The sequence below is a fragment of the Oryzias latipes genome, chromosome 7, assembly GCF_002234675.1.
Source record: "Oryzias latipes chromosome 7, ASM223467v1".
Taxonomy (NCBI): Eukaryota; Metazoa; Chordata; class Actinopteri; order Beloniformes; family Adrianichthyidae; genus Oryzias; species Oryzias latipes.
Window position 1 is genome coordinate 20,165,116 of NC_019865.2, and position 23,858 is coordinate 20,188,973.

A 23,858-nucleotide genomic window follows, 5' to 3' on the forward strand; every position below is an offset into this window, starting at 1 on the left:
AAGCAGCGTCAGGGCTACTGGACTTAAAATCTTCTTCTTTGAAACATTTTGATACTCATCCAAGTAGCTTCTTCAGTCTTGGATCAACCAATTGGATGAGCGATGAAACATTTCAAGGAAAGAGATTTTAAATCAAGTTGTGATGACACAACATCAAGACAACCTCACCTGGATGAATGAGAACCTTCACCAACATGAGAGTAGATGAATACTAATTACTGAACAAATGCTGCTTTACTACAAAAAAGAAATACACTTGAAAGGTGGTTTATATATATTTCTAGCATGTAGTTGATCAAGAGGACCAGAAGTTCACTGAAAAATGAAGAAATTGACAGAATTGCTTAAACAATAAAACCTGGATGAAGTCTTCTGATCAGATGGAGATACCACCAGTTCTATAAGGTACCGGTACTCCTTTGCTTTCCTCAGAGCTTCGCCTTTGTCTCCAATAGTTGAGGGAACACCATCTCATGGCCAAATAAACCTTTTTGTGTTTTAAAATTAATCAATTACTTTATTTCTTTATTTTACCACCATTTGAACCTGTCCATGTTTTTCATTTTGAACCGGTTGTGTGTGTCCACAGTGCAGGGGTAAAGAGGTCGACTTCTAATCAGTTTGGTTCCCTCCCTGTGCACCCATGTGTTGAAGTGTCCTTGGGCTAGATGCTGAAGCCAACATTGCTGCTGGTGGTTGAAGGTTGGCACCAGTGTGTGGGTGCCATTAGTGGGTGAATGTGTGTATGTGTAACTGTGACTGTGATAGCACTTTGGGCTTTTTAAGAAGGTAAGCACATATACATATAAGCTATTTACCATAAAGTAAACACAATAAGTTGTGGTCCACAGCAGCTCTGATGTTTGAGGATGTTCTGTTCTAATTGTGTGTCCCAGCAATTGTCTGGCCTGTGTGTTGTTCCTATCTCTTCCTTTCTGTTTTCCATGATCTTCTCCAGTAAGAGAGCCAGCTCTTGCTTTGGCGGTGGTATCTGGCCCAAGAAAACGGCTGCCTCCATGCTCACCAGCTCCAGCTCAGCTCTGATCTTTTTTTTCTTTTCGTTTTTTCGTCAGCACGCTCCCAGCATTGTCATGAAGCAGCAGCAACACACAGAGCTTGCATAAGACGTTCCTCATATGCTTGACGCACTGCTGTGAGCCGAGTGGCTGATCATGAACTCGTGCTCCAAAGAGCAGAAATGCTACTTCTGCACAAACAAATAAGCTGTTTATTTCTCCTAGAGATTCCATGAGAATTTACCTCCACGGATGCACAAATAACATTTTCCTGTTAACCGCCACAGGGACTACACCTTAAAGCTACCAAAAAAAACCATTCACTAATAATCACAAAGTCTATCATGTCCACATTTTTTTCATTTTTCATTACAGTTTTTGATTCTGAAGTACCTCTTAAGACAAGGACTGCAAAAACTTCTCCTGGAATTTAAGTTATGAAGAAAAGACACAAAAGGTGAATAGAAATTGACATTTTCTCTGAAAGATTGAGGACCTTTAGTTCTTTTGTGACGCACATCAACATGGATAATATGTATGGTGTAATTCACATAGATAAGTGAAAGTACATTTTTTAAATGGAAACTAGCACTGTTTTCAGCAGCCATCTTTTTCTTTTTGTATTTGAAAATAATCTAATGTGATTCATTCGTCCACTCACTCCCACATGTGCATACTCTCACATGCTCACCTACACTGATATCTTTTTATTTTGGTTGGGATTATTTTATGCAAACATCTTTTAAAGCAGGTTAACAGTATAAATCATTGCTAATCCTTTAATGCACATAAAGAAAAAAAATCTTTCCATTTTCAAAATTTGTGTCCAAGTACTGTTCTAATCGGTGGTTGCAGAAGTCAGAATCCAACCTTCCATTCATTGTTGTATTTTTTTTTTACTTCTTAATCCGTCCTCTATCATTAAACGTGCTTGTTCAATATGTATACTATGTGATTACAAATAGTCTTTGTAAAATTTCCTAATAGATCTTTGGATTTTTCTTCTTTTTTAAAAACAAACAAAGAAAGTTAGTTTTGATTAACAATTAGGACACAGTGGCTTTAGGATTTATTGTAAATAGTTGATTATAACTTGAATATTAGGTGTATGAAGTCAGACACGAGATGCAAAGTCTATCCGTTCCTGAACAAAACCTCTTGTTCTCCTGCTAAAGACTTTAATGTTTAGCCAGAGGCTATTTTAGTCTGACTCAGAGTCCATGCCTTTTGCAATCTCGCACATATCTACAGCTGCTTAAGCTGAAGCCCGTCTCGCTTTGCTGGTCCCTGTCAGCTGGACTCCTTTAGTTTGACAGATCCTTCACCTCAGCTCAAGGCTTGCCACGTCAAAATGCAAAAGCAGCCCAACGAATGCTTCTTCACAACGCTGAAAAAGTTCTGTTAAAAGAGAAAGAGGGAAATATCCCAGAACGCACTGATACATTTAAGGCCAGCATCTGCAACCCCCCAGATTATACCTAACCACAGGTCTGTTGTATTGCTGCAAAATCAATATTAAATGGATGATTATTCACAGCACCTTGACAACCCAAACTAAAACAGCTGGTGGGAAAACAAAAACAAAAAGATAACATTTCAGCTTGATTTGCAACAAACATTTGCTGGAACATTCAGAGCTTAATGAAATCTATTCCCTGTGATCGATTTGTGTGAGGAATAATTTCAAGAATCTTCATGTAATTTTTCATTTATCTGTTGATCCGTTCATCATATTTGCAACATCCTGCTTATAGTTACAGGAAAGAAAACTACTTTTACAACAATAAGACACAGGCCAAACCATAGAAAGGGGATCATCAAAGCTGTTTTCAATAGCCTGAGGAGAATACCATTGCACTTAAAGATAGATGGAAGCTGAAATCCAATATTGATCATCGATTTGTTTCATTTTGAAACACTTTTATTGTCGTTTCCCAACTTACCTCAGACAGATTGATCTGGTTGGTTGTTGGAATACAAATCAATTCATCAATTCATCGTTACACCCTTAGTGGTAACTACAACTCCTTTGGGCTTGGTACAATCTCACTTGGACCATCCTACAATAATGAGTTGCTACAGTGAATCATTTGTCTCCAAATCTTCTACAATATTCTAGCTAACTTTAATGCTGTTTTACCCAAAACTTTTATCAAAAAAAAAAATTCTGAGCATCTTAGCATAAATCTAATGTTCTAGATGATAGAAAAACCTCTCTACGTTTTTTCCTTCACCTCATTGCCAGTTGAGCTCACCGTTTTCTGCAGCTGAATTTCAGAGGTGGACCAGTCTATTGTCACCAAATCAAGACCACTTCATAATTTATGGAAGAAAAAAAAGATCATTCAATTAAAGCTTCTCGGTATATGGAGGAGTGCCACATATTTTATGTCCATACCCTGTTTTGTGCTTTGATTAGCTGAAGTTCAGCAGTTCTATTTCCATAAACGGTTTTGAAAATAACCACAACATGAATCTGTAAATTGAAAGTCTGTTGCCTGCAGTCACAACACTAATGCAAATAAATAATGCACTTTCTATGGTGTTTTACAATACTGATAAACATGGAGAGTTCCCCAAAAAACAAAGCTATCTGATGTTTCCATTATAAAAGCATAGCAGTTCCAGAAAAAGGAAAGAAAGAAAGAAATCTTCCACGTCTCATGTGCAAATTCTTCAAGCTAGTGCTAAAGATTCTGCTTCTATTTATTCCTGCATATAAATTATTCAAGTTGAAGATAACGGCAGGAAGCATAAGCTTATATTATTCAAGGCTTTGGACCCTTTCTTGCTTCTAAAGATGTGTGAGGTTATTATAACTTGTCCTGCTGATGTTGTACTGATCGTGGTTTTTTTTGTACTGAAATCAGAATTTTAGCGGTTGGTTTTTGCAACAACAATCATAACTTTTTCCTCAGTTCAAATTGAGAGGAATAAAACATAAATCCAGACGTCAACAGCAATGAAGGCTGACATTAGCAGGAAATGTCTGTTTTTTACCCCCATTGATGTCCCTTGCATTGAGTAAAGCTGCAACAATGAAATGAATGGTCATGGATGTGTGCTGGGGCGCTCTGTCTCCTCCACACCGAGGGCGACAGAAAGGACAGACGGATAATGGACAGAGAGGACACAGCCGCGTGATATTGTTTTATGGCATTCATTAATCACAACAACAAACCGTTGCTTATTCCCGGAAAACCAGCTTTGTGGATAGTTTAGAAAAATGCGGTGGTGTACAGAGGTCATCCTGTCAGACAAAGCCAAAAAAATAAACTGAAATCCAATAAACGGAGGTACCATCGGTCCCAATGATCCCATTGTGAAGACCAGCTGAAGCAAGCTATAGGTAGAGATGAACCCATCAATCAGAATCGTTTCAAATCTCAGCTTGTAGCCTTTTTGTGTCTGCTTGTAGTTGACATGTAATATTACATATTATGACATATTGACCTGCTCCGTGTGCTGCGTCTAAGCGAGGGAAACCCAGATCTGAAATCAAAACTGAAACAAGGTCAGCAAATATCTTAAAGTTTTGTTTAACTTGCTTCTACAATGTCACTTCTCTTCTACGAGTTTCTCAAAGGACAGTTAAATGGAGACAAAATATCCACTTTAGATCTGTGTGTTCCTTTTATGTGTTTATTTCTTTAAAAAAAAGCATATAGAAAGTTCTGCATGCTCTCATTTGTAGTTTCAAAGCTACGTTCATAAGAATGCATGTCAAAAGCATCAGGAAGAAAATCTAAAACTGCTGAGACTGGTCTCAGCTGATCACTTTATTTAAACACTGAAATCCACCAGGAAAACTAGAATCAGTACATCTCTGGGGATCTTTAATGACGGGTTAAGTAAAACCCTGATTCACACACTTAAGACAAGATGATCTGCACAGCTCAATCTAGAAGGACTCTGTTTCGTGGTGTTTGGTGGGGTTCCCATCCTTTCAAACTAGACTACAGATAAAGTCCATGTTCACTAACCCTGTATCAACTAAGTGTGGAAATATGAAAGTATGGAGGTAGACTGATAATTGGGGTACATACAGAAAATCCCAGCCATTTCATAATTAATAGGTATTAAAATCATATTTAAAAAAACTTTTAAAAAAACACCCCATAAATAATACAATGGTCATAAAAGAAACATCTACAGTAGCTACATTTTGCTGCTACTTTCTTATTTTCCAACTGCAGTTTACTTACAATCTCTACTGTATTTTGGATGCTCATGAACTTTGAAGGATCTAGTCCAACTTGGTTTTTATTTATTATAAACCCTTTCTAGTACTATGAGGTTCTAATTATAGATAAACCCCCTGTGATGTTCCCATTGAATGGTAAACGTCAGCAGATGTGGATGACGGGCAGAATTAGATGTTCCATCTTTCACAGTTGAGCTGCTCATGTTCATCCCTTTAGTTATATCTGTCTGCCACCAGCCGGTAGACCCCGCCCACCCCATCAACTTAAAAATCTGCTTTTAGCCTCCTCACTTTCTAACTATAACACAGCTAAAACATTGTTTTTGTCGGGTAAAAATCTCTTTTACCACCCACATTGTTTCCACCTCTCTATCTGGGGTGTACCATGTAATTATGAACTCATTATCCAGTAATTATGAAGTAACTAGGGTATAGATTCACTGTATGCTGTCAATCTTTGAGATTACAAACCTGATTTCATTGCGAAATCAAATCAAATCAATAAAAACAGTTTTTTATACATTAAAAAAAAACTTTCTCTAATTTTAAAAACCAAAAGCAAGACAAAAAGACAAAAGACCGTTACCCAAAAAGAAAGTGTGAAATATGGGAAAAGAAAACGTTTGTTGGAGCTACCGTCCCAAAATTTCACACACACACACAAGGATAAGTCTACATTTACTGAAACTGAAGTTTCATTGATCTTTGACCTTTGGAATAAGCCACCATCTTGAATTTAAGAAAAAAAAGTATCTTCTACAAATGTGAACTCCTCCTAGGGATTTCAAAAAGTGATCTCCTAACTTCTCAATCATCATTGGGAAGCTAAAAATGTTGGAAACAAAGTTTGTAGACTTTGCAGCGTTAGCGTGCTTGGCTATCAAAAGTGGCATTCAACTATCGCTTTAACATTTTTACCAGATTATTGTGAAGATTTAATATATGAATCCTTGGCTCTGAATGAAATTATACGAAATATAATATGAACATATTATGAATGTGGGCGTGACCACTTACAGAATCTTGGATGTACAGGCAAGATGTCTGAAAGTCAAGCTGAAATAGGACTTTCTGATAGGAAAATTGTCCAGATAAAGCCCAATTTTAGTCCTGCTGAAACAATACTGATCAGGACTACAAACAATCTGCGAGCAACATAACCCAGAAAAATAGAAAGCACACACACACAAAAACAACATCAGGTGGCGTGTTGTGAAAATGACAAGGGCTTATCTATTGAGCACGGCTGGCTTTTTTTTTCCCCCCGTTGCATATCTACACTGTTGTTGGAGCTTTAAATTTGTTGACACAAAAGCTAATTTGACATGTGCCTGTGTCAGGATATGCCGTAAGCTCTGACGGAACGAGGATCAGATATTTGTTTTTAAAAACCTGTCATAAAGTATGTAAATACTAGGAGATGCAGCCAATTACACACTTTAAAAATCCCTCCAGGTGACAGCGATACTGTCTATTTGGTTATCTTTTTCAATCAATTTGTCCACTTTTTCCAAATTGTATTGTATTACAAGACCGCGACCAACATTTAAAAAAAATAAACAATACATTCAATTTTTTTCACTTTTTTTTAATTACTGCTTTAGGAAGTCAAGATTCTTCCATTATGCTATTTTGATTTCCTAAAAAAATTTGGATTGAATGCATAAAAATTTTATAATCTAACATATTCAAGGCTTTTCATTTTGGCAGGAGGTTTTTCTCCACAGTAAGACTACTTTACTTTAAAATCGTTGACCTTCTTTGTTTGAATGAGCTGTTGAGTTGGGTTGAATAGTTAATAAACTACAGCAAAAACAGTTTTTGTTCTTCTTTTTTCATACTAACTTCACTATTCATGCCGCACAATCACACTTCAGGATTATGAAAAGTTGCATAGTGAAATCATCAAACTACTTCTTCGATAGCACCCTCTCCTTCACTTCACACATCAATAGCATCACCTGGTCTGCCTATTTCCACCTTTGCAGCATTCGTGGTCTTCGCCCTTCCCTCAGTCCTCATTCCACTGCCGTCCTGGTGCACAGTCTTGTCACTTCCCGCCTGGATTACTGCAACTCCCTTCTTTTTGGTTTACCACAAAAAACCCTACGAAAACTGCAATATGTTCAAAACTCAGCTGCCAGAATTATTACTCAAACACCTTCCATCCAACACATCACACCTGATCTGCAGCAGCTCCATTGGCTACCAATCACACATCAAATTACATACAAAACACTTCTTCTGGCTTTTAAATCCATCCACAACCTTGCCCCTTCATACCTATCAGATCTTGTTCATGTCGTCACACCCACCCGTACCCTCAGACCCTCCTCCTCCCTTCATCTGGATGTCCCCACTGCTCACCTCGTCACTATGGAAGTCACTACCCCCTGACCTCAGAAATATTGGCTCTCTCACAATTTTCAAAGAAACTAAAACTCAGCTGTTCCAACTTGCATATTTCCCCCCATAACTTGTTCTCCCTGCCTATTTTAAATGTATATTTTATTGTACTATTTATCGCTTTTATTGCTGTTATTTTTATTTTCACTTGTAAGTATGCGACCTTGGGTTCCTAGAAAGGCGCCTAACAAATAAAATGTATTATTATTATTATTATTATTATTATTATTATTATTATTATTATTAAAAGTCATATCCTGATTGCTAATTCTGAAGTGCCCTTGACCAAGATTCTCAACTTCCATTGCTTTCATGAGAAAAATGAAAAACCAAACATCTCTGCAATGTTCCAACCTGCATGGTGTTCCATTAAAAAATGTTTTATGACTGAGATTTGTTGCATTTTTAATATTCATGCCATCATGCATGTCTCATTTTGTCCATGTCTGACTCACAATAAATACTCAAATCAAAATGCTTGGATGCACAGCCTAGAGGTGCATTGAATAAAATCTGTCCCTTCCTGCTGAATACATTACTGTACGTTAGACAGGGATCAGGAGCTTGTTTTTTTGTTCCTCTGAGCTAACTTACTAATTGTAACAACATTATTCACTATGACAGCCTTTCCTTAAAAAAATAATGTAATAGCCTCTATTAAACAGAACTGAGGGAAGATGTCTAGCTTAAAAAAATCATAAATCTAAAAAAAATAGAACAAAAACTTCTATCTAAATTGCTTTTATTGTTTTATTTGTGAAAAACAAAAATGGATGATGTAAGATTGAAGAAAAAAGGTTTGACTTTCACTAAAGGTTGTCTGTTTTGGAGAACAGGCCGCACACAGGGTGAGCTCTCCTACATATTATCTTGCATTTGTCAAACTGGTCTCTGAAGGGTGCTGCATCTGACATCACACATGAGGACCACTGCACGTGACATCCCACGCTGTGATGGGGAAACTCCAGCCCCCACCAATCCTCATGACAGGGATCATGTTAGAGATCTGATTAGCACCCAAGTCAGCTTCAAGAATGGGAAAAAAAGTAGGAATAAGATAAAGCTGCACAGCTGCTGTTCTAAACAAGAACAAGTACCCCGAGCAGCAATTAATTAACAATCTAAAGCCAGACAGCCAAGTCTGTTTTCCCACTGCGTTGACAAGTTGCCTCCACAACAGTCCACGCAGCTGTCAGCCACTGGCCAATCCGCGCAACTTACAATTCATTCATACTTTTAATTAAATACATTACATGACCTGCACATGTCATCCACTTTTCAAAATGGCTCCTGAAAGTTGAAGGAAAACCAATAGGATCACGTGAGCACACCTCGGGGCAGCTGTCAGGAGCAGTGGGGCAGCAAATTAACTATTGAGTATTAGGCACCGAGCGAAGGCTGCTGCCTTTAAAGAGGGACAACAGCAGAGGCTGCTTGTTTGTCCTTGACCAGTAAACACACACACACACACACACACACAAACACATGGGTTTCCAAACATACAAAGCAAAGTGAATGATGTGACACCAATGAAATTATGCAGCCCCCACTGAGGCCCTTGCCATCTGTAACATTACGGGACATGTGTGGGTGGGCAGAGTGTTCAGCCTCCAGCTGAACTATAGCTGTGCATCCTGTGAAGCTTCATTTCCTCCGAGTCTGATGTGATTGCTTTAGCAGGATGTCGCACTCTTGAAAACATCTTAAAGAAGTTTTATTTAACTTGCAAGGATTTAAAAAATTTAAAAATAAGAAAGAAACTCACGTTTCAGATATTATTGTCCTAACTACAATAAACGTTATTGTTTATTGCAGCTTTTTGTAGTTTGTTTTGGCTTTTATTTTAAACCTGTGTTGTTTTCTAGCACATCGTTTCTGCAGAGCAGCAGGAAATCGATAGAAATTTTCCTGAGTTGTGGACGGGACTCTTGGCGGGAAGTAAGCTTGCACTTACATCCCATTATCCCTTTGTTTACAGTCTCCTGCTAGCTTACAGCCCCTCACAACCCCAACATTACAGGTGCAACAAAAATGGCTACCAGTATCAGAGCTATCCAGCCATACAGTTTTGAGCCAGATGCCATTTAGATGAGGAAAACAAACATGTGCATGGAGACATTTGTCTGCAAGTGGATGCATCAGAATGGAGTGGAGCAGGGAGCTTGTAGCCTGCTGATCGTAGTTTGTACATTACACCTAAAAGCTTTTTCAAACATCCTTTTTGCATCTGCTTCTGATTTATAGCAACTTGTAAATAAAAAAATACTCAGAAATGCAGTTTTAGTCCTTGTTTTCTATATATACATGTCCTTCACCGTGAGAAAATAGAAGAACATTTCTCTGACTTATTGTGTCACATCTGATATCAAGATTGTCTGAACCTAGTTTTCAGCTGAATGTGTGCACTAAAAATTTAGGGAAAAAAAGGGACGTGTGTTTTACTGAAACTATCAGACGGCAAACATTACTGTAGAAGGAAAGCTGGACTCCAACATTGGAGCTCTTTCAATTAAAGATAATGTGCTGCTTTGTTCGTGAACTGTTGTGACTTCATGGTAATTTACTCACTTTGAAATCGACCAGGGACTTCTGCTGTCCTAATGGTTTCATTTTGGTCCCATTTTGGCCAAATTTTAATAGGATTAGAAGGGAGATACTGATGGCTGCAGTGCTTGTTATTTTCCACAAAAGGACGAGAAGCAGGGTCCCATTTGGCTCTAGTCAAACCAAAGTGTTTTCAAGCATATGACCTCAAAGCCACTGCGGTTGTTGATTTTAAGTCAACAAAAGATAAAAATTTGTAAAATTGTGTTGCGATGCTCTGTTTTTACGACTGCCAATGCATTGTCCATTGCATGCCATTGTATTCTACATGTAAATGTCTTTATCTCCTACTAACAGCTCATGTTCTTCTCAACTGCAACAAATTCTCAATTCAGCACATCTTCATAACCTTCACACAGAAAGTCTGCTGAATAGACTTCTACTGTAGTCCGTGCGGTCATAACGTTGCTAAGTATATGACAGAGACTGATTAGGACAAGGTAGTGTGTTGTAGTTACAAAGAACTCTCTTTTGTCATGTCATGGTGGAGAGCCAAAAAAGTGACAAAGCCTTGGCAGGCCCAAAGACACAGCACATGGTGCAAAACAGCTTGTGCAATCCAGATTCTGACAGTCTTGACCAAAAGCCTGCAAAGCTCCATGCACAATGCAGCCATGAGACTGTGCTCTACAGCTGCCAGATACCATCACGCCATTGGTCGATGCTGAAACAGGAAATATGACTAACAGGGTCTCAGTGTTCATTTAATCTGTCCTGTAGGGAACAGGACTCCTCAATCCAGACCAGCCTTCTTTTCTCCATCTAAACTGTTGTGGTTGTTCACTTAAACTCTAAAAGGAGTCTTCTGATTAAACTGAGACTATGCACTAGCACCATGTACTTACCTGCTTCTTTATGGTTTTATTCCTAATGAGTGTTTGTTATGGCCAATAAGTGCAGACAGGAGTAGACCCATATGGGTGCTGCAGGTTTTTGGGTTGTCCAGGCCCATGAAGGGTCGTAGGGGCCTGCTGCATATAAAAGGGAGCGCAAGTTTTGCAGTTGCCTTGTGGCTTGGGTGGCCATTGTAAAGGGTGTCATGCATGTGATAAGTGTTCAGTACCTTTGATGTATGGGTGACGTGCCCCTTGCACAACAATTCAGGTGTTATATCAGGCACGGTGCACACAATGGGCGTGCCACGAGGCCACACCTTTTACTTGTACAGCAATAACAGGCCCCTGGCGCAGTGAGAAGGCTTAAGAGGTTTGGAAAAAATCTATATGACGTACCTGCCTCCCACCTATTTCACCTTACTTATCCTAACGTGGTTGTTTAAAAAATTATTCAACAATTAAACTGATGGTTTATGCAGCAATGTCACCTTTTCATTTTATTCCTATAAAAGAGCTCAGCAGGTTCAAATTTAAATGCAAATTCTGCAACTTTGCACAAGTGCTTTTATTATAGGTAATTATTATAGGTGATTAAAGGAGACATCTTTGATCTTGAGAAGGAAAAAAAAGATACTGAATGTGAAACTTAAAAACAAGGACAAATGATCATTTATTAGGGATAGGATTGAGACAATAATACTCCTATGTCAATAAAATGCAAGTGCATCAAGATGTCCTTTGAATTGACTGTTGATAGACCAGCAGCAACTGAGATAAGGTGCTAATTTATGCATCATCCCGCAAAAAACAATAAGAGAAAAACCTCTCCTGCATAAACCTGCTCACATGTGCTGACCCAAGGAGTGGATCAAATAGTCCCAGATCCAAGATAAAACAATGCTCATTCTTACCTAAGGCTGAATGCTATGTGGCTATTATCGGGACGGGGGGGGGGGGGGGGGGGGGGGGGGGGGGGGGGGGGGGGGGGGGGGCTTGGAAAGGACAGAGGAGGTGCCAGAATTTTAATGTTGGACAAGAAGCTGCAGGCATCATTTTCCAGCCAGTTGCCACACATTGTCCCTATTCCCCTTCAGCATAGCCCTTTTCCCAGTCTCCTGATAGGCCGATTAATCATTCTGTCATGGAGACAGTGACCCAATCTGCATGTCAGGCTATGTAAAGGGAAATGTGACAGAGCAGAGGGACCTCTGCAGCAATGCAGATAGACGGCGGTGAACAACATCTGGAGAGGGAAAATGCCTCGCTGAGGAACTCGCAGATCTTTTGAGCCATCAGAACTGTCAGATAACAAGCAAATTAAACCAGCGGCTTGATATCTTAGAGAGTTGACTAATTTCCTTTTTGTTGAAGAAGGAGATTTGCAAGATAATGCGCAATTCCTTCCTCCATGTGCCTCATATTAAAATCTACAGACAGCAGCAAGTTAGTGTAGCTTAAGAACGGAATAGATTAGTCAGTGATGCAAGATAAACACATGAAGGTTGTTTTCTATCACAGTTATGCTGATGTAAGTGTTACTGTTGGGACAATGTTGGTTTTAGTTTTGGAAGCTGCAATGCTAACTGTTACATGTTTGGCATTATTAAAAAAAAATGAATCAAAGCATGCATTTAAGTTTTTTGCAAAAATAAAAGCAATTCCTCTAAAAGAAAATTGGGATAATTCTGCAATTCTTGGTGATTGAATCAATTAGAAATGGGCCAGTGCAATGGAAACTAAAAAAAAAGGCCTTAAAAACCCTAAAATGTGTGGTAAATCTAGTTTATAATGTTTTTTAAGAAGTGTGTGGTTCAAAACCTTACAATTTTCAACAAAAAACCTTAACTTTCTTTTTCTGAGTTAAAATTATTCAAAATGTGTTCCCCTATAACAGAGTAGGGCTACCATAGAAATAAAAAAGAATAAATAAATAAAGTCATGAAATTATGAGCAAAAAGTTGTAATTTTACAAGGAAAAAGCCATGTTTGTTTTTTTTTAAGTATAGGATAGTTGGTTGTCTAAGCCTTGTTACGTGCCTACTAAATCCGTCATTGTATCCATTAATGGGATAAGGCTTTAGTTTATCATAGGAATCTATGCATCTAATGCATTTGTATGTCTGCCTTCTTGACCCACCAAGAATCTTCCACTGAAGTTTCCTAAAAAATTTCTTTCATTTTCTTTATTCATATAAGCCAATGTGGAACAATAGAATACTTAATATTAACCTATTAAAACCAAAGCTGAAGTAACTGCTTCTAATTTCTAGGTCTCTCATACCTAAACACTATATTGTTTTTGTTGTTGTTTCCAGTGTCTTAGAAAACTTTTGCCTCATAAACATATGACTTTAATCCAGCCCTAAAATACAACTTAATTATTGTAAAACATTATTGACTCTTTTAATCATATTTATACAAGTTTATTCTCGTAAAATCTTAACTTTCTCTTATAATTTTACTAATTTATTCTCATAGTTTTTTTTTTTTTTTTCTCACAATGTTGCAACTTTATTCTCATAATTTTACACATTTATTCTTGTAAAATTATGTATTTTTTGAAAATAATTTTTAAAAATAACTTTTTCCTTTTTATTCATAATATTACAACTTTTTTCTCATAATTTAAAAAAAAAAACGTTATTTTTGTGGTGGCCCTTATACTCTTTTGTATGTTGAGTCTTTAGATGCTAAGACATAATTAAAAAAATCCAATTTTTACCACAACTGCAGCCCCAAAAAAATGCTGGTCTCCTAAACTGCAAGTTTAAAAAAAAAAAAGGTAATAACAGGAAAAATCCACTTAAATCCCTGAGGAGATGAAAAAAATACAATCCCAAACTTGCCGTAAAGTTGAAGTGAAAAAAAATTAAAAACCATAGAAGCAATAAAGCAAAGTGACAACACTACAGACACCTTCACAACAGACCATCGAACAAAAACAGCTTAGTGATTTATGACGTTCATAAATCCAGAGGTCCGGTAAAAAAACAAAAATGTCAGAGCAGGAAGTGGCATATTTCCCTGAACAAACTTTAAAGAGTGGCCAAACGTGTGACCAGTCCCATTATCTGATCGCTTAACAGCGAGGCTCTCTGCCGTCATCTGTCAGCGTCTCACATGTGTCACAATAGCTGCAGGAAAAGACTGTTTGTTTCCATAAACTCGTCACCTAAGCTTTGGTTAAAGCTCGACTGCAATTTAATCAAAACCCTCGTGTCTCAGCTCTCCCACACACAAAAGGATCGATGTATTGATGAAAGCATGCCCTCCTATCATTCGTGAGCTTTCTCTTCCCCCTTTAATCTTGTCAGTGTTGAGCTTTTTTTCTCAACCGACCTGGCATAAAACATTTGAAATCAATAGAGAATGTGCTTATCGGCAATACAGGGTTAAAAACAAAAACATTCTGCTGCCCTTTTTAATTTTATTTGTTTTGTCAGAGAAACCAAGTCACCTTGGTGATGTACAACCTAACCCGGTATCTCTGATGTATTTTGTCTGAGTTCCAAAGTTGCACATTTGCAAACTGTTTTTTTGTAACTGTAAGTAAACCATTTAACCCACGCTGTGTGTTCCAGTCGGGTTTTGTTTAAAAATGTGAGCTTGTTTGGCTCATTTATTCATGTGTTTGTTTTGTAAAGCTGTAGCCAGGGGGTGTTTTATTAATATTGAAAATGGAGATAAAAGAATTGCAAAGTTTATGTTTTTTGGAAGCCTTAAAAGAATTACTGAGGAAAGTTGCATCTGTTCTGTAATTTTTAAAATGCTAAAACAAAATGGAAAGGGAAATGTCCATCTATACATCCAGATGTGGTGCAGAGGTAGAGCGGTCAACCTCTGATCAGAGAGAAGCGCCCTTGTAAAATACACTGAGCCCCCCATTGATCCTGGTGGTTATAGGTTGGAGCCAGCGGAGCCACCATCAATGTGTAAATGTGACTGTAGTGCCATGTAATGTGACTGTAGTGCCATGTTCTTGGATCAGCATTTAGAACATGAATCAGAATCAGAGGGGGGGGGGGGGGGGGGGGGGGTTCTTCTTTTCTTTTTCTACTGTTTACTAGCGCATGTCCACCACCTACAGTTGGAAGAGGCTTGGTGCAAAATGTCAAAGCCATGCAAATCTGGTGAACTTACTCCAGACTTTTTCTTTCACAGCTCTATTCCTGTCAAAAATCAGAACTCTGTCTCCCCCTCTGGTCACCGGTGTGAGCCGTCCCCAGAGTTCTAACCACACTACATCACCAAGCAAACCCCAGCGCCCACCTGACTCTCATTCACTCAATCAACCACAGCATACTTAAACCCTGTTTGTGACTCTGTTTGCCTGCCCCGACTCTAGCCTGGATCCTGACTACCCTGTCTCGCCTCTGATGAGCTCATGCCTGTTATTGACTCCTGTCTGCCTGACCATGATTTAGCTTTGTGGACTTTTAGCTGAGCTAATAAACCTGCTGCATTTAGATCCAGCCGTCTGCCTCTTCTTGTGACAATTCCGATATATGAAGTTTGGTGTCATATAATTACGGCCGGGCACAAACCAATACTATTAATTTCCTCCATGATCAATTTACAAACAGTTGCCACTTTCGTTAATTAAAGAGGACGTCATGCATACATCACTATCAAATCCAGGTCCCTGATTGGTGGAAGTTCAACCTGGTTTAACTTTCATTCAGTGGCAGCGCATTCTGTACATACTGCACAAAAGTGGTCATGGAAACCTACAGAGCTACATGTTAGCACAAGAGTTTTCAACACAGAAGTCTGAAACGTGCATCTAGACATGTTTACATAGACTTTTTATTGAAATGTTGCTTGAACGCACATTGCAGAAGGCAGTGTGAACGTAGCTTAAGGCGCTTTGAGCCTTAAAGCAAGGCAGAAAAGTGCTATATAAACATAAAGTATATCCTATTCACCATTTTGCAATCTGGTTCAGTTCCTTGAGGTATCTTAGGGTTGCTGGAGCCTGCCCCAGCCACTGTTGGGTGAAGGTGGAGTACACCCGGGACATGTCACCAGTCTATTGCAGGGCCACGGAAAAATGCTTAGAATCCGTACAAATCAGTACACATTCCATAAGGAAGTTGCACAACATTTTTGTATTTTAATAGATTTGGGGAAGTTTTTAAGTTTGCACCAATTAGATGGGGAATAGCACAGATATTAGCTTACATTTCTTACTGTTTGCACCAACATCTGCTGTTCCATAATCATGTATGGCCAAACACATTAACGGCAAACAACTTGGCTCCTAAATACACCAATCTGTGTGGATTAGTTATTAAAATGTGAGCTAAAAATGCTGACACATCTTTAAAAGTCACCGTGGTCATGTTCCTCCAAGCTACAGCAAGGATAAAGAGCCCAAGAGGCACACCCAACTTCAGCTGCACTCTGTAGGACAAGCAGACAAGCTGCGCAGTTACAAATAGCTTCTTTACGTTCCCTCCTTCCTCCTCAAGAACTCTCAGCATTTTGGGTACCAACTGCCTTCTTGGAGGGAGTCATCAGAAAATAGAAGTAAGATGGGTGAACTTCAAAGCCTCCTCTCATTTTTATGGTTATGTAAGGGAAAACAGAGTGTGTTTCTAAGTGTGCGAACCACTGGGAGCAGCCGCCCGAGGTACAGACTTAATGAGCCCGTCTGAATGTTTTAGAGGATGAAAAAAAAGGCGTTCATAGTCTACTTTGTATTAAACAGTGTTGATAGCACACATACAGGGACAGTGGATCCTAATCTGCATGGCGGTACGGTCCCTCGCGTCGTCTGTGGTCTTTGTTTACTATATTCTGAAACCTGAGCGAACATGTGACCAATCGAAATGCAAGCCATCGATTCTCTGTTCAGCACTTTCAACGTTACTGCATACAAAAAAAAAAATGTCGCTTTACAGTTTAATGGTAATGGAATTTTGCATGGGTTTTCGTCACCGATGGGCTGAAAACAGCAGGCTTTCTGCAAAAAACAAGTCTCTTTGCTGTTAGGAAAAGTTGGTGAATTTGCATTGAATTATTTAAAAAAGAAGAAGAATGCATGCAATGAAGAATGTCTATTAGTAAGGGAGTCCAAGATAGGGTTTTGTCCTTGGTACTGTCATCTCAGAGCTGAAGGAGCTGTACGTCCCACTAGAGACAGCAAAAATAAATAAATAAATAACATCCTGCAGCACTTTATGAAATGCCCACCCCTCTCCCTATACACCTCAGCACAACTGTCTTCCTCTTTTCTGTGTCTGGATAGTCAGCCTTCAAGGATTAACAGTGCTAAGGGGGCTGTGCTTCTTTTATTATACTACAGATTTGGGGATTATTTTTGAAATATTTTTGAGTGGTGGACTGCTTATTGGCTCCTCTTGGCTGTTTCTCAAGGAGGTTGTGAGACATGCCGGTGAAGCGGGGTAACGGGGTAAGCAAAGCATCTGTCAGAAGGGCAGACTCCTGGAAGCTCTCCAAGGAAGAAGTACACCCAGCGAGCGAGCTAAATGAGGCGTGATCAATGAAAATAGTCCCCCCACACACACACACCTCCTTGTAGGAATTATGGCAAAGCATGATCCATCGCTTTCAGGATCCCAAGATTGGTTGGTGTTTCCTGCTTCAACTGAAATTTCCAATCTAGCTTGGAGACCAATAAATAGCATGCACCTGCATAGTGGGAGAAACAAGGAAGAAATGCCTGGCAAATGAGATGCAGCAGGTAACAATCCATCACTCCACCTCCAACCTCCAGCTATTACAGATTCCACAAGGGAAGTGTTCCACCAACACTGACAAGAGAGTTGCAATGCGCCCTTACCGGTACTACTGGGATTCCGTACAGCCGTACTCCACAACAGGCAAACCCATTCACCAAACAGGCACTTTGAGTTAATATCACAGTGCGTTAATAACCTCTCTCGACTGCTTCCCCCATCAGCACCAGAAGCTGCAGTCCTCTTTGCACTGTTTCCACTGCAGCACAACTCGTTCCCCCTGCACTCACACACTCTCTCGGCAACTCCCCCCCACCTCTGTTTCCTTCAGTCCCCTCCTCCTCCTCCTCTCTCTTTCTCAACTCTTTCTGTCTCTTTCACTGAAAGGATCCCCACCTTCCATCCCCCCCCCCTTCCTTCCTCTGCACCCTCTCCCTTCGCCTTCCCTCCGTCTTCCATCTCTCCCTTCGCCCCGGCACTCACTGCTCGGACGGCTGATTTGTGATGCGGCTCACAGGGCGCCGCATGCAGCAATCTGTGTCCCAACGCACAAGAGCGATCCAAAAGCATCCATACGCTTCTCTGAGCGAACAGCATCCGTACCCTCGTTCCACCAGCTTCTGAGGGTGGGGGGCTGGATTTAAAAAAAAGGGATGTGAATAAAAATCTAAAAAAAGAGAGAAAAGACCTGTCATCTCTAGGATTAAAAAAATGGGTTCCAGTTATTTGCTGTGAGTTTTTAAGCAGCATCCCATTCCGTTTACTTGATTTACATCTTTGGACTTGCATCAGTGCTGCTGCAGGGAGACAGCTGTCTAATTTTGTAAGCTTTGCTTGATAGTAGATACCATGAAATGCCTTGAGTATGAGACTCCAATCATTAAAATAAAAAAACCTAAGTTCTCTCTTAAACCACATTTCTTTATATAACCTCCTTAAATTTGATTTAAAAAAAGGTTTTTATTAAGCCTGAAACCCCTTGGAATGGTCAGATTGCATCACGAAGCCCTTTACTCCAATGACTTTGTTTCTCTACAGTCGGCGTAGGACTCTAAATCTGCTCATAAAGACAAGACATGACGCACTTTTTCTCTTAACACCAGACAGTTTGGAGCCCCTTTGGGCCTTAGTGTGTGTCACTGAGAATTATCATTGTCCTCTAAGTGAATCACACACCTTATTGGCCAGCAATGAGTGCTTGATCCAGAAATCAATAAAATCTCGATCAGTAAAACTTAAAGGAGAAGACAGGAGGAGAAAAGGGCTTTTGGTACATTTAAAATGGGAAGAAGGGATGCAATTTACTCCCTGTCTACACCAATAGCACTGCTCGGTATTAAAGATCTATGCGGTCATACAAAGCCACTGGTTTTGGATAAGAAATGATCCCTTCCAAAAATGACTAACAATCCACATCTTCTGAAATAATTTAATAGAATCATCCACTCTGTCAATTCCTGTTTTTATTATTTGTACTTGTCATCATTTGTGTATTAGTATCCGCTAAATAGAACTAACAATAGAACAAACCATACTTCATCATTTTAGAGGAAATGAACAAAGAAAACAATCTGTATATAAAAACAACTGCATCCTTAAATATTCCATTAGATTTAAGACTTTGTATTGGTTTCTCTAATTCATTCATCCTGTACTCCTTCTTAAATAAAAGATTGTCTTTGAAAAAATAGAATATAAGAAAGTATGTTGTCTTTATTATATGCACATGCATAAATTTCTTCAGCAGCTTCCACTTGAGCAAAGCAAGAAAGAAACAAAAAGCAGAAATAACTAAATATTAACCTGTGAGGGTTTAAGAAATCTAGAAATCATTTCAAAAGGAAGTTTAACTTTTTACAATAAGACTTTTATGCTAAAATAAAATATCAAGCAGTGCTTGCAGGAGTGAAGATTCTCACAAATATATTCAATGGTCCTCCTTTCCAATGCCTGGAAAATAAATCTTTATTGCAGCCTGTGTATGTCTCACGGACCACCTCCAAGCAGTCACAACAGGATTTTCATTCAAACTTCTTTCATAACCGACCATTTTTCACCAAGAACATGATAAAAGCATGACTGAGATTTACAACCATAGTCAAAAAAAAACTTATGGAAGCATATTTTTGACTAAAACCCAAGTGAAGTGGTTTGAAGTTCCACTCCAATCATCTTTTGCAGTATTGTAAAAGCGATTCCAGTGGTCTTTTAACAATGATTATGCTGTTTTTCATCATTATTAAAAAAAATCCTGTGTTGCAGAGCAGCAGGAGTTTCTTAGAAATTTGCCTCTGGGGTTGTGGGCAGGACTGTTAACAAAATCCCCAACATAACATTACCGGGCATGCAATACTGGAGCTATCCAGCAGTACAGTTTTGATTCGTATCCCAGCTCAGACAAGAAAAAACAAAGACCTACATGGATCTATTTGTCTGCAAGTGGATGCATCAGAATGGAGCGGAGCAGGGAGCTTGTGCGGGCCCCTCCCATTGTAGCTTCTGCGCCTCAACTACAAGCTTTTTCCAACACCATTTTTGTCTGCTCCTGATTCAAAACAATTTGAATGAAGAAATACTCAGAATTGTAATTTTGGGCTTTGTTATCTTAATATATGAGCTCTATATCATCTAAAAAATGCCACGAATGGCTGTTTTTTCACAAGAGTGGGTTTTTAAGGTTTAAGGCTTTTGCAAGAACATCAATGCAGAAGCACCTCAAACCTAATGTCAGTCAAAGTACTGGAGAAGTTAAGGTTGGTGATCAGCTCTTTACAAACCCAAAAAGAGATTTACCAAATTGAAAAATCCACACACTTAGGCAGATGGGCAGATCTGATGCTTGATTTTTTTGTTTTGTTTGTTTGAATCTTTGTTTTGTTTTGTTTTTTCTGTAGTTCAAGTGTCCAAACTTTGAATGATGAGGCTACTGGGAAATGAAGTTGAAAAATAATCAGTATAAATTTAATGCAATGAGTGTGTTTTTTTATTCTCTTAATGTAAAGGGATAATTCCCACTATAATTCTAAGATCATAAGAAAAAACAGCAACAGTTTTGGAGTTTTATTCAGTTTGGATCAACATTAATACATCTTTTGTCTTACTAGATATTCTAGCTGACTTGCTGACTTTTTGATGCCTTTTTACCGTTTTGTTAACTAAAAATCTAAAACCTATTTTGTCATGCAAGTTCCTTGGAAAGCAGAAACGCTTCTCTTCCTGCAGATCTCCACCTCCGCATTGTGTTCTTCATGGTAAAACTGCAGCGCAACAACCATTCAGTCTCTCCCTGGTCTTTGTCCCTTCTACATCCAGAATGTGGTGACATTTAGACCCTAATGTACGGTAGGTCCCATCACACACCCAGCGTTCCTTTTAATGTCGCCTTTTCTGACATTGTGAGAGATATCTGGCAGCCCAGTGCCCCGGAGCACTGGCAGATTTGATTCAGAGAGTGGGATGGAGATAGATAAAGATCCAAACAGAAACCTGAGCTTGCTGGGTGAACCTTTCAAGACCGGCACTTTCCCTATAAGTCAGAAAACACAAAGTTAGCCCTACGTTGACAGGAAGCTGGTGTTTATACTTTTAATTGTACAGTAACCACCAACGCCTTATAGCTAAATCCTAATTTAACGATAATGTGTTAATTATGAACACAAATTGCATTTAAAATTAAAAAAAGAAAAAAAGAAAAACGTCACTAGACCTTACTTTGAACTAAACAGGCCATGTCTCCAGAGAGATCTGGGGCAAGTCAGAATACATATTTAATAAGGTGTGGAGACTTACAGCATGGAGCTTGCAGCCATGTATCAAAAGCTGCAGTCAGTGACTGAGTAAAACCATTAACATTCACTACCTCGCAAGTCTGACTAAAGTCACGTGCAGCAGCATGTGTCTGTCAATGACAAATCTCTTATTTCTAGTATTTTGGGGAGAATTGGGGGGATTTAAAAGCAAATATTGCAAAAAACCATAAATATACATATATAGTTGTCACCCCTTTGCGACGTGAGATTTACAACATTACCCGCTTATCAGTGTGTTAGACTTGTGGCGTTCAGTCAAACAGACATAGGTAATTCAGGTGTTGATCTTTATTAAGGTTTTATGAAGACAGGATTGAACCTAACAGAGAAATGCATTTGTGATATTAATCATTTGTGACATAACATGAAGTGGCTGTTATACCTAAAGTCTGTAGAGGGTTGTTTATTTTTGTTTATGTATTTATTTTTAGATTTCATTATAATAGTCCTTTCTTTGTAAAACACTAACTCTTTGCATGGATGTAATAATAATAAAAAAAACTCACTTTATTATTTGCTTTATCTTGATGAACATTATGTGACTCAGAACAGGAAGATTTAATTTTACTAATGCAATAGATCTCTTGCAGAATAAAAATCAACATAAACACTGGGTGGTGATGGGTTTTGATATGCAGCAACAGATAACTCTGTGCATCTCCTCGGCTCATTCTCATCACTGATGATTGCCTATTTGGGAAAGATCCAAATTGCACACATCACCACTGTAGTCTCCCAGAGCATATCTATTGTTATCTACTGTCACATACTTATTTTTGTACTTGGTCCTCGGTGTGTATGTGTGTTGCAACCCCCTATTATCTGCTTTACAACTTCTGTGCTTAATATTTACCATGAAAGCTATTGAGGAATAGAAGAATGTAAACAATATGAATAGAAAAATGATGACAGAGCCAAGAAAAGGAGCATGTGCTTGTGTTTCAAAGGATATGCACATATAGTGTTCAGATTGATGTAATCTTTCAGTAGAAAAACTGTGAAGGATTGCTGCTGCAGCACCATTTGGCAATGTTACGTTCATGTTCATGTGGGATGAATGTTCCACACACTGGCTGGTAGTAAAGGAGTAGATGTGTTCTGTGCTGGAATGTGATGGCGGAGATGTGCACAATAATGTAAAACACTGGAATTTTGTTCAATTTTGTTTTGGATTAAAAAGAGGGAGAAGAAAATGGGATGCTTTTTACATCTGTATGTTTAAACTCATTTTTTAACATCTTTTTTTTTTTTTCATTTAGTACTGAATTTGACATTAAACATCTGTGTTTTGCAGGTTTTGTGCCATTAAATATTCCTAAGAGAATGGTTAAGAAGTTAATATTAGCATTGCAGATCAGCATTATGTGGTAGTACAGTAACTGTGTTTGATGTATGTCTGTTAAATCGATAGAACAAGGCGCACTGTCAATGAATGTCCTATTTTCATACTAAAGTCATATATGATGCAAACTATAAGCCGCATTAAGCGAGAAAAAAGAGTGAGAGATAAGTCCGTCAGTCAGTCAGACTTTAATAACTGTGTTCACATTCTTCAGTGAGTAGAGTAAGTAGTTCTAGAACTCCTTTGTAACACGCTGCACGTGACCCCGCGTTAGCGTATTCACAAAATCATCCAACCTTGTTTGGAACTCGTCAAACAACAGACTGACATTTTGGCAGAGCACCGTGTACAACTCAAAATCACTTCATTAGTAAGTACAACCAGAATTAATCTATATATGGCGCACGGATCATGAGACTTTTTTTTTAAGTGAGCCTTAAAGTGTGGAAAATACAATATTTTTGAAATTTTAAAGCCTCACCACCATAGACACATATTACTGTATAATTGGGACTTTCAAAAGTTGTATCTCTGTCTCTGAAGTCCCCCCAAATGTCTCTGTTGTCAAGAACTGGTGAATGAACACATTTGGGTCAAGAATTACAATGGTTGCCATGCCTAGTTCAACGTTTTGTTATTTATTACTATCAATAAGATGCAATATCAATTATTACTATCCGTTTATGGATTTACATTCACTTTCATTGTTGTATGCCACAAAACGGCTTCACTGTTTGTTTTATTAAACCGTTTTTTGAACAGTCATCCTCCTTTCCCCTTTGTTCTTTTCAAAGCTCTCTCCACCACAGCAGCAAACGTTTGTTTTGAAATGAAAATGTTAAAAAATTCATCACTATTGAATCAGATTTGGTTGAATTATTAATCAAATCTAAGCCTAATCTGATGGAGCTGAACAGAATCAATCTGGAAAAGGGACATC

The 23,858-nt window shown here is 38.6% G+C and overlaps 1 protein-coding gene across 3 annotated transcripts in view; it reads right to left on the reverse strand.

Annotated features, from left to right (window-relative positions):
• LOC101161806 (synaptotagmin-2) overlaps positions 1-23,858 on the reverse strand; it is a 72,769-nt gene that overhangs the window by 17,062 nt on the left and 31,849 nt on the right. The window contains exon 1 of one of the 3 annotated variants that reach the window (XM_011477428.3): positions 17,872-18,060. The exons of the other annotated variants lie outside the window; for them this stretch is intronic. The gene's annotated coding sequence lies outside the window, so the exon portion shown is untranslated. Of the gene's footprint in view, positions 1-17,871; positions 18,061-23,858 lie in introns of those variants that run through there. 3 annotated transcript variants of the gene reach the window in all.